Source organism: Hevea brasiliensis, chromosome 6 (genome assembly GCF_030052815.1).
Source record: "Hevea brasiliensis isolate MT/VB/25A 57/8 chromosome 6, ASM3005281v1, whole genome shotgun sequence".
Classification (NCBI taxonomy): domain Eukaryota; kingdom Viridiplantae; phylum Streptophyta; class Magnoliopsida; order Malpighiales; family Euphorbiaceae; genus Hevea; species Hevea brasiliensis.
The window spans coordinates 49,602,727-49,615,410 of record NC_079498.1 but is presented as its reverse complement, the minus strand read 5'-3'; positions in this window follow the sequence as shown (position 1 = coordinate 49,615,410).

Here is a 12,684-nt window from a genome sequence, read left to right as displayed (position 1 = left end):
ATAAATTTCAATCATAATTCATTCATTCATTTGATCATTTATATGATCACAATTCACATCAATTATCCTTTTATACCATTGTACTCAAAATACTTTTCCTCTTTACAATAATGAGAACTAATGTCTCATTCATACATTAATATGGTTTATTTATCCATTCATTATGTTATTCATATTGATCACAATTCTAAACAATGGTTCACACGTACCATTGTATTCAAAACATTTTTCCTTTCTCATTTATACATTCAAGAATCTACTTATGTAATTACAAATTTTATATTTCAAGTTGAGTTACTAATATTTTATGAATTCCATTTGGGATAGGCATATAAGTCTTAACTATCTATTTACATCAATTTGGTGACTTATTCTTCATGTTTCAAGTAATCCATGAAAATTTCATGGATTTCAAATTTATGCTCTTAATTCCCTTTTTAACAATTTTGACTAAGATGCATAGTCCACATTTGTTATACCATTCTAAGCATTTAAGCTTAGAATTGGTTCTAGATCTTCATCTTAATTTGCTAATTATTTTGATTACTATTCACCTTACTAGTCAACCAAAATGTTGACTTTTTCATACTTAAGGGATATATTAATTCTAATTACACCAAGATCCCACATTTTGAGTTTTACATTTACTAGTATTAATTGCCAATTGCAATTTAAAGTCCCCTAGATGCATTTCTAATTTCAAATTTTGAATTTCAAGTTTTGGTGTCACTATTCACCTCATTGGTCAACAAAAATGTTGACTTTTGCATAGACAATAGGTACATTGGTTTTAACACTCCCGATGTACCACATTTTGCATTTAAAACTTGTTGGAATCAATTACCAAATCCATTTCAAAGCTTATTTCAAGTTTTCATGTCACTATTCACTTCATTAGTCAACTAAAATGTTGACTTTTGCATAGAAAATATGTACATTGACTTTGGCACTTCAAACATACTACATTTTTCATTTAAAACTTGTTGGTTTTGGTCACTTTCTCAAAGCTTAGGTCATTTTGGCAAAATTGCCAATTTTCGGTTTTGGTGCTCCGAAGTTGCACTGTTTCATTGGTCGATTTACTGTTGGAATTTGATAAAACTTCCTTCATAGAAAATGTTCCTTATTTTGTCTAGTTGAATTTCTTTTTTTGAATCACTCCATTTGGAGTTTTGTAGCTCAAGTTATGGCCAAAATAATTTTACTATTCACGTGTACTGTTCCTGCTGAGATTTTGGATTTTGGCAGATTTTGGTCCAACTTTGGTCAGCAATTTGACCAAGTTAAGTTCATAATTTGGTCTAACTTTCTTCATATGAAATGTTCTACCATGCCTTAGGTTTCCATCAGTTCAAGAATCGCCTAAATCCGAGTTTTCTAGAGAGAGTTATAGCCATCCAAACATTACTGCTCAAGTGAAAATTCTGGAAATCTCAGTACAGTAAACTTCACTTTGCTCAATGATTTGATTAGGTTCTGGTCATAATTTGGGGTAAGTTTCTTCATGAAAGTTGTTTGTCTATGTCCTAACTTGTTGCTGTAAAAAGTTCAGATCAATTGACCATTTCTACAGTGAATTATGGCTAAATAAACATTTACTGTTCATTTGGTCATTTCTACAGGGGCTGTTTGCAGGGTATCCGGATTGGGGCCAACTTTTGGTCCTCTTGCTTTGGTCTTTTGGGCATGGTTTCTTCAGCAAAAATGTGCCATTACAAGCCTAGTTTCATTTCCAATTGGCCAAACATCAATTGCACCTACACAGCCAAAGTTATGGCTGTGCAAGTGGACTGAAATTTCAGTCACTCTGCTGCACTCACAAGGCAGCCTACACATTCACTTGGCTATACTATTTTTTAGTCCAATTCATGGTCAACATACCTAAAATGGTCACTAATTGACCATTAAAAGGTTCTCTAACAATTTCCTAAGCCAAGTCAATTTTTCACTTCTCAAAACCCTAATTCCCATATGAGTTTTCACAAATTCCTTATTTAACTCTTCCATTCTTTGTATATGTATATGTATACACTTTAAACATAAGCTCTAGTTCACTCTAAGTCCATCAAAACTACCAAAATAATTCCTTCACAAGGGCTGCAGAAAATTCATAGTATGTATACACATAATTCATGTTCATTTAATTTACAATTTCTCACTTATTTCAAGCTTCTAACATGGAATCAAAGAAGTATATATATAAGTAGGCGCTAACCTCACTTTAACCTCTTGTAGGACAGACTTCTCCAAGCTAAAACTTCACTTTCCTTCCTTTTCTAGGCTTCCAAACACTTCCCCAAGAGGTATGGACAAGTTTTAGTGAAGGTGACTTAGGGTTTTAGTAGTGGAAATTCATGGGAAATGGGAGTAATGAAAGAAATTTCTATGGAGGGCTATGGAGAAGAGAAAAACGTCTTGAGGAAGAAGAAGAAGAGCAGCAGAATTTTTTTTGGTCTTCTTGGTCTCTTTCATTAGTTAATTAAATGGATTGCTTGCATGTGATTGGTGGAGCTTTTAAATGACATCATAATGATGTCATATTTGGCATTTTATTGATTTTTCTTTTCTAATCATTTTCAATTCAATTTTCAACAATATTAATTCATATTTTATGTCATAATAATTATTTACTTAACTGGACAAGTCGGCCAAAAATCACCTCTGAAGGCGAAATGACCAAAATGCCCTCCGTTTGGCTTAACGGGTCAAAATTGTCTGTATCGATTGAAAAATTTTTCTAATTATTTTCTTGGCATTCTAATGCCATAGGAACCTCAATAACCCTTTTCTGGAGTCCCAAAAATTATTTTATAATTTTTCCCCCGGGTCTAAGGCTCCTCGTTGCGAGAACCGCAACTTCCGTCTGATTACCCTTCGCTTGGGCACCGACTCATTTAACTTGGTTGTATTTTATTTCTAAAATTTTTACTAAATTTTTCTTGTTAATATTTGAGTTAATTATGGTTCCTGACTTTAGTTTAAATATATTTCCGGATGTTCTAGCTGTCTGGACCGACACCGGTCACCGGAACAGTAGAATGTACGGAGTTGCTACCGGGAGGGTGTTACAACTCTTCCCCTCTAATTTAAATTTCGTCCTCGAAATTTATCCAATGTAAATAGCCAAGGAGCTACTACCTCTTTATTTCTTCTCCTTTCTGTGTTATCCTACTTCACTTTCTCCTTAGTCTCAATCCTATCCTCAAACAGTTATGTACTCATCCTTTTTCATCTTAAATGCAGTCTCTTTCTCATCTCCATTCGCTATCTCATTGTCTCTTCACTCTCTTATTCCATACCTTAACCTAAAATAAACAGGAAATACAGATCTGCAATAGTGTCACCTCGACTCTTATGAATGCAATGCATGATATGCAATCTATCTAGGTCCAGAAACGCCTAAACCGTGCTCTGATACCACTAAATGTGACACCCCTTACCCGACTACAGTGTAGCCGAGCAAGTTATGCCACTCAGTGTGCCGGAGCACTCTATTTTATCTGATTTCATTACAGTTCTTGATTTATTTATTCAAAAATTTTATTGAAGATTTAGGCTATTTTTACTTTTATCAAAATCTAACTAAATTGGAAATTTCAAAAATTTTAACGATAATCCGACAAAGTGTCGGCTGTAATTTGGACTAACAGTTCTTCTGAACCTGCCAAAGACAATTTCAATATATACTCAATTTCTCAAACTTAATAGTCTCAAAAATTTTCAAACATAATGTATCTCAATACAGTATCCAGATTTCTCAGAAATCTCATTAGATTTTCAATATCTCAATCACAAGTATAATCTCATTATAACTCAAATTCAATTCACATACTAAAATACTTACTTTGAATAGCTTCCATAATTCATAGGTTAATTACATGAGTTTATTTTGTACAAGATATACAAATAATTTACAATGTGCTAGGAATGAACAATATACATAACATGTATAAAATGAGCCCTATCTACATGCATTGCTGAGGAGGTGACAATCTTGAACTCTTCTGACACTTCTGCAGATCTGGACTCCAAAAATCTCAGTCGACAGTCTACTGGTTTTACCTTCAGTACCTGCGCGAGGAAGCAATTCCATCGCGCTAAGCATTTCTGCTTAGTGGTGCAATAATATAACCAGAAATAATATATACAAGTAAAGAAAGAAATAAATGATAATTTAGATACTCAAGAATCAATTTAATTTGGTATGGTATTTCTAGTATCAACAATCTTATATACTAGTTTGTTCCTCTTTGGAAGTGCTTAGTTTATAACTTTTCAGTAATACTAGCAGGTATATAATTCATTCTATCTGTATTGTATTTCAAGTCCTGCATTTGCTCGCAATTTATATTTTAGTTATGTTTCTTTTGCTAATCTCTTTTGCTTATTCATTCAATACTTAATTTAATTGTACTTGATTTTCATTATACTTAACTTAACTTAGCGCCCTGAATTGAAGAATACTTTAATTGATCGCCCAAGTAACCTATACTAGACGATCGGATCGATAACGGGTCGTTGGCACCGACACCGCGTGCCTCGGGCCGTCATACCATGGGACGCAGTAACGCCTACCACGTATGCAAAAAGATGGCTAAAAGGCCATGATATCACATAATCGGCATAAAAGCCATGAATACGGGCATAAAGCCATGAATACAGGCATAAAGCCTTTCGCAGTACCGCTAAAACAATACCCTATTGGCATGCCAAACTATCCAAACCAATCTTGTTAGGTATACTAGGGCATTTGATAATTTAAAATTCTTTAATATATTGTGCTTTATGACTTCATTATTTCATGATAAATTTCAATCATAATTCATTCATTCATTTGATCATTTATATGATCACAATTCACATCAATTATCCTTTTATACCATTGTACTCAAAATACTTTTCCTCTTTACAATAATGAAAACTAATGTCTCATTCATACATTAATATGGTTTATTTATCCATTCATTATGTTATTCATATTGATCACAATTCTAAACAATGGTTCACACGTACCATTGTATTCAAAACATTTTTCCTTTCTCATTTATACATTCAAGAATCTACTTATGTAATTACAAATTTTATATTTCAAGTTGAGTTACTAATATTTTATGAATTCCATTTGGGATAGGCATATAAGTCTTAACTATCTATTTACATCAATTTGGGGACTTATTCTTCATGTTTCAAGTAATCCATGAAAATTTCATGGATTTCAAATTTATGCTCTTAATTCCCTTTTTAACAATTTTGATTAAGATGCATAGTCCACATTTGTTATACCATTCTAAGCATTTAAGCTTAGAATTGGTTCTAGGTCTTCATCTTAATTTGCTAATTATTTTGATTACTATTCACCTTACTAGTCAACCAAAATGTTGACTTTTTCATACTTAAGGGATATATTAATTCTAATTACACCAAGATCCCACATTTTGAGTTTTACATTTACTAGTATTAATTGCCAATTGCAATTTAAAGTCCCCTAGATGCATTTCTAATTTCAAATTTTGAATTTCAAGTTTTGGTGTCACTATTCACCTCATTGGTCAACAAAAATGTTGATTTTTGCATAGACAATAGGTACATTGGTTTTAACACTCCCGATGTACCACATTTTGCATTTAAAACTTGTTGGAATCAATTACCAAATTCATTTCCAAGCTTATTTCAAGTTTTCATGTCACTATTCACTTCATTAGTCAACTAAAATGTTGACTTTTGCATAGAAAATATGTACATTGACTTTGGCACTTCAAACATACTACATTTTTCATTTAAAACTTGTTGGTTTTGGTCACTTTCTCAAAGCTTAGGTCATTTTGGCAAAATTGCCAATTTTCGATTTTGGTGCTCCGAAGTTGCACTGTTTCATTGGTCGATTTACTGTTGGAATTTGACAAAACTTCCTTCATAGTAAATGTTCCTTATTTTGTCTAGTTGAATTTCTTTTTTTGAATCACTCCATTTTGAGTTTGTAGCTCAAGTTATGGCCAAAATAAGTTTACTGTTCACGTGTACTGTTCCTGCTGAGATTTTGGGTTTTGGCAGATTTTGGTCCAACTTTGGTCAGCAATTTGACCAAGTTAAGTTCATAATTTGGTCTAACTTTCTTCATATGAAAATCCGAGTTTTCTAGAGAGAGATATAGCCATCCAAACATTACTGCTCAAGTGAAAATTCTGGAAATCTCAGTACAGTAAACTTCACTTTGCTCAATGATTTGATTAGGTTCTGGTCATAATTTGGGGTAGGTTTCTTCATGAAAGTTGTTTGTCTATGTCTTAACTTGTTGCTGTAAAAATTTCAGTTCAATTGACCATTTATACAGTGAATTATGGCTAAATAAACATTTACTGTTCATTTGGTCATTTCTGCAAGGGCTGTTTGCAGGGTATCCGGATTGGGGCCAACTTTTGGTCCTCTTGCTTTGGTCTTTTGGGCATGGTTTCTTCAGCAAAAATGTGCCATTACAAGCCTAGTTTCATGTCCAATTGGCCAAACATCAATTGGACCTACACAGCCAAAGTTATGGCTGTGCAAGTGGACTGAAATTTCAGTCACTCTGCTGCACTCACAAGGCAGCCTACACATTCACTTGGCTATACTATTTTTCAGTCCAATTCATGGTCAACATACCTAAAATGGTCACTAATTGACCATTAAAAGGTTCTCTAACAATTTCCTAAGCCAAGTCAATTTTTCACTTCTCAAAACCCTAATTCCCATATGAGTTTTCACAAATTCCTTATTTAACTCTTCCATTCTTTGTATATGTATATGTATACACTTTAAACATAAGCTCTAGTTCACTCTAAGTCCATCAAAACTATAAAAATAATTCCTTCACAAGGGCTGCAGAAAATTCATAGTATGTATACACATAATTCATATTCATTTAATTTACAATTTCTCACTTATTTCAAGCTTCTAACATGGAATCAAAGAAGTATATATATAAGTAGGCACTAACCTCACTTTAACCTCTTGTAGGGCAGACTTCTCCAAGCTAAAACTTCACTTTCCTTCCTTTTCTAGGCTTCCAAACACTTCCCCAAGAGGTATGGACAAGTTTTAGTGAAGGTGACTTAGGGTTTTAGTAGTGGAAATGCATGGGAAATGGGAGTAATGAAAGAAATTTCTATGGAGGGCTATGGAGAAGAGAAAAACGTCTTGAGGAAGAAGAAGAAGAGCAGCAGAATTTTTTTTGGTCTTCTTGGTCTCTTTCATTAGTTAATTAAATGGATTGCTTGCATGTGATTGGTGGAGCTTTTAAATGACATCATAATGATGTCATATTTGGCATTTTATTGATTTTTCTTTTCTAATCATTTTCAATTCAATTTTCAACAATATTAATTCATATTTTATGTCATAATAATTATTTACTTAACTGGACAAGTCGGCCAAAAATCACCTCTGAAGGCGAAATGACCAAAATGCCCTCCGTTTGGCTTAACGGGTCAAAATTGTCTGTACCGATTGAAAATTTTTTCTAATTATTTTCTTGGCATTCTAATGCCATAGGAACCTCAATAACCCTTTTCTGGAGTCCCAAAAATTATTTTATAATTTTTCCCCCGGGTCTAAGGCTCCTCGTTGTGAGAACCGCAACTTCCTTCTGATTACCCTTCGCTTGGGCACCGGCTCATTTAACTTGGTTGTATTTTATTTCTAAAATTTTTACTAAATTTTTCTTATTAATATTTGAGTTAATTATGGTTCCTGACTTTAGTTTAAATATTTTTCCGGACGTTCTAGCTGTCCGGACCGACACCGGTCACCGGAACAGTAGAATGTACGGAGTTGCTACCGGGAGGGTGTTACATTCAACATGCACATTATAACTCATAATTTTTAAAGTCCAATTACAATAATTTAACCACATGAACATACCTCATTTACATGTCCAAATCCAAACAATTATTCATATACAGATGCTACCACCATAAGCAACATAATTCAACAATATTTCATGAACTTAAACACATCAATCTTCTTTATGAGGCTGCCACAAGTTTACACATACCCATCAATTTCCATTTTCACTTTTCAAGCTTGCAAATCCAACTTTACACATGGAATTCAACTTCAATACAATTAAACATTTAAATCAACATTCAAACAACCATTTACATGCAAGGACAAGCTGTTCATGGTGAGTTCTCATGGCTGCCAAAATGGTGTACCACCATTAAAACATCAAACTTCAAAAAATCTTCCATAAATCAACTACTCACAACATCCACTCAAAGTTTAATGAAGCAAGATTGAAAAATACACACTTACCTCTTTAGGACTTCTTCAAAACTCCACCAAAATTTATCTTTCTTGCTCCTAATATGCTGCTCAAGGTGTGTACTTTAACTTTAATGAAGAACTCTTGTGCAAACCATGGCTTGAACATAGGTGGATTTGAGTTTAATGGTGGACGACCATAGATGGACCTTGGGAGAGCATGGTTTCGGCTGATTTTCTATGTGAGGTTGAAGATGGATTTTTAACATTCCAAGTGTCCCTTAAGGTGTCCCAAAGTTAAGGTTAGTGGAGCACTAAGGAGATACAATGGTTATTTATTCCAAGTTTCCAATTTTTGCAATTTGGCCACCACACTTTCACTATTTACATAATGTATCTCCTTTTAATTTTTCATGACATTTTCAAAGTGTAATATCATTTATTTTTAATAGAAATTTAGTTCAAAAGGCAACTCAGGATGTCAAATGACCACAATGCCCCTATTCGGGTTGCATTCCTGATTTTTCAGTAATACTGAGTTTGTCATTTTCTCGATTTCTCTTTTTTCTTTGTACTAATTAATTAATTTTTCTTTGATATTTCTAATGACATTTATACTTTAATAGATGTTTATTTAAGTCTTAAAAATATTTTCCAGGGTTCCCCGCGGTCCAAGGCTGGTCAACAGTCCACGCCGCAACTTCCCGGTGCGGTCACCCATCGCTACGGTTTTTGGCTCGTTTAACTTGGTTACATTTTATTGCTATTATTTTTCCTTTATTTTTCTTGTATTTTCCTTTCTTGTATTTCATTATTTTATGTCTCCTCACTAACATTTAAATATAATTCTAAGCATCCCAGCTGTCCGGATAACCACTGTCACCGGAATAGTAAAACGCACTACCGAACATAGGGGTGTTACACACTGGTCACCGGAATAGTAGAACGCACTATTGAATATAGGGGTGTTACAGTATGTGGGTGTAATTAGAATTAGCATATCTAATTAGTATGAAAAAGTCAATATTTTGACCAAATAGTCAAATAAATAGTAACAACAAGTACACTAAGTACAAAGGACTCAATTTTATAGGGTAAATTAAGTGTATAAAATTTAATTATTGAATTTATTAATTAGAAATAAATTGAATAGATATTGAAACACTCTAGTTATGTATTTTAGTGGGAAAAGAGCCCTCCAAGGAAGGAGAAGGAATTGAACCAAGACAAGCCTAGATAAGAGGTTTGTGCACAACTAACTCTTTTGTTATTTTTCACTTCCAAATTGATTTGAAGAAGTTTATTGTATGATTTATGATTTTTGTTGTGTTGAAAATTTTAATTTGTGAATGAAATTATATAAATTAAATGTAAATTTTCTTATGCATTTAAGGATTTATTGCATGGTTTTTAGGATTATAAATTTTAAGTTTGATGTGTTGCCAACTTTGAGCATGAATTTATAATGATTAAATATATTAATGGCTTGTAAACACTTTTGTAAATAGAAATTGTTTTGAATATGATTTGAAACCACAGTTGACATGGAAATATGTTTTGAATTCTCATTAGCTTGTCTAGTGAGATATCTCCTCCACTAGATGGGGTGAGTTCCTTCCTCTCTGGCTTGCCAGTTGGGGAAGAGTTTAGATGAGTACTCATAAATACTAGCTAGTCTTTGTTCCTTCCTTTTAGCCTTGGTTATTGGGAGAGTTTAAAATGTCGTGGTGTACAACACGACATCTATTATGAATTTTGTGTCATGGGTCCAACTGTGTGAATTATTGGCAACGCCCTTTAAATTATGCATAGGTTGATAAATTGTGGTTGAAATAAATAATTTGTCAGTGATCCAAATTTTTGTATTGTTTCATGATTTAAAAGAAATGTAGATAAATAGTTACTATTTGATCAAAATGTTATTCAATTGAATAATTTGCATGAATAAAAATACTAATTTTTGGATGTCATGAATTTTGAAGAATTTAGAAATTTTAAATTTTTATTTCTTATGAGTTGTCAAAGCATAAATTGTATTAAGTTTTAAATTATTAGTTTGTGCACCACTGAGTTCACCCCTCAGCGATAGCTTTGTATGCTGTCGCAGGTGAAAGAAAATATAAAGCAGCTGAGCGAGATTACTGAAAGACACAGTGAGACTATCTTCGGGTATATCATAGGTATACCCTTGCACATTAGATTTTGTTGTAATTCTGTAATTATATGTATGTAATTTCATTTGAGCAGTTATATAAACTCTTTTGTAATATATTTTTGGACTGTAATCAAATACAAATTATTGTAATATTATCTTGAGATTTTATATATTTATAAAGTTTTGTACTACTAAATTTTTAATACTCCCATGAATGTAAATATTAATTTTGTTACCTTAATGAGATGTTTCAATGTTTGATTTAATTTAAATTGTGTATTGAGTTGCTTGTGCTGATTTGTGAAATGAAATTAACTAATGGAGTTGTGGTTGAGAAAAATATTGGGAATGTCTTTCTTTTTAAGTTTTGAAGAACTGTTTTCTCAAAATATAGATGGCAATCTGCCGAAATTTTTATAAAAATTGCATAGATTTTAAATATCTAAAAATTTGATTTATGTTTGAACCTTAAATAAAGGTTTTTAATATCTAAAAAAAAAATTACCCACCAATTTAAAAATGAACGGAAATTGTTTTAAAATCCCTTGTAGTATATTTAATGGGTTACCGGTAGGCGAAGTTTGGTAGTTCATTAGGGGTACTACAAAATCATGTTACATCTTATGAGGAGTAGGGTGTGACATGTTTTAGTGGTATCAAAGCAAGTTTTAATGTAAATTTTGAATTGTGAATTTAAAATATTTTTCGATAAGTACAATTGCTCGAATGTTTGATACATATAGTACATTTACATCATAAGTATGAACTAACGGGGAGAAATCTCCTTGTGTTGGTTATACATAAAATAAAAAAAAATCCTGTGAATAGATATGGAAAACGGGGATAAAACGGTAGAGCAGTTTGATATAGCTAATGTATAAGGAGAGGCCCCAGTTCTGTAGAACATTGGAGGTTCAGCTGCACCAATCCCTCCTATACAAATTACTACACAAATGGTCTAGCAAATAGCCATGTTCTTTCAAAAAATGGCTGATAATCTATCAGCCCAGGCCCAAGTACAAACCCAAACCCCTCAAGAGCAGCATGAAAAAGAGAAAAGTGGGAAACCTATCGGTCAAAGTTCGAGTAGTAATTTGGGAAAGATAAAAGATTTTGAGGGACCCTGAGCTCTTAAGTATGACAGAGGCGGATCTTCAGGCCAGAAGCGATCAAGAACCATCTTAGTGATTAGTCTTTTAGGATAAGAATTACGATAATAAGCGTGATTGGAAATAATTTTGAAAAATTTTCTAGTGAGAGACATCTCCTAGACTACAATAAATTATAAAGTTAATTAGTAAGCCTAATTAGGTAAGGCAAGAGGACCTAAAAGTAAGTTATACTAATATTGCTACCTTAGATGCGGGTAAGGGTATTACTGCTGATAGATGTCAGTGGGTACCATAATCAAAATAAGTTTAAGATATTAGTGGATTTGAAAGAAATAATATATAGGGAAGTTCGATCTATTGGGATGTATCGTAGTAACTATGCAATATTCTTGATATTTGTGATGTAAGCTGCAGATTAGAGTACTGACTTGGGATTTATTGTGCAGAGCTACGTACTACCCAATAGTACACAAGGATAAGAATAGTTACAAATGGCTTTTGCTCTGGTACAAATATACTAGAATAGAGTTTTATTACTAGAACTGAGTTTAAAAATCCTAATTCGGGATTTAAAACTCTATAATTAGAATATCAAAAGATCATGGTTGCAAGGTAGTGAAAGTTAACAACTTTGTTACCCTAGCACAAATCACAGTACATCAGAAATTGTTATGGGACTAGAGATTTTACTATGGTCAAAATTTAAAAATAACACCTATGGGGCTAAGTCATCCAGTCTCCGATATGGGGTTTATAGTTGTTCTGATATTGCAAGATCTTTTGCTCAAAGTTTAGTAAGGAATAGTATTCTATTTGTGTAGCAGTAAGACACAAAATATGATTTTGTTCCCCTAGAAGAGACAGAATGCTATGGATGATAATTATAACTTATAAAACAGTTAAGAAATGATATTCTACTGATAACAGTAATTCGATAGGAACTAGTTGGTCAGGTATTCTTTAAGAAGAGCATAATTTTATTGTGCGAATCATAAGGATTAGATTAGGATTAATGCAAAACTTTTGAATAGCATGGGAAAAAGGAGAGTCTGGTAGACTCCTTCTTAAGGTTAAAGAATTATTTATGTTTCAGTAAAAAAAAGGGTAATGATCGCAAACCAGCGAAAAATAAGCTATAGGATATCGGTAGATAAAAGAAAATATAGAAGTGAAAATTTG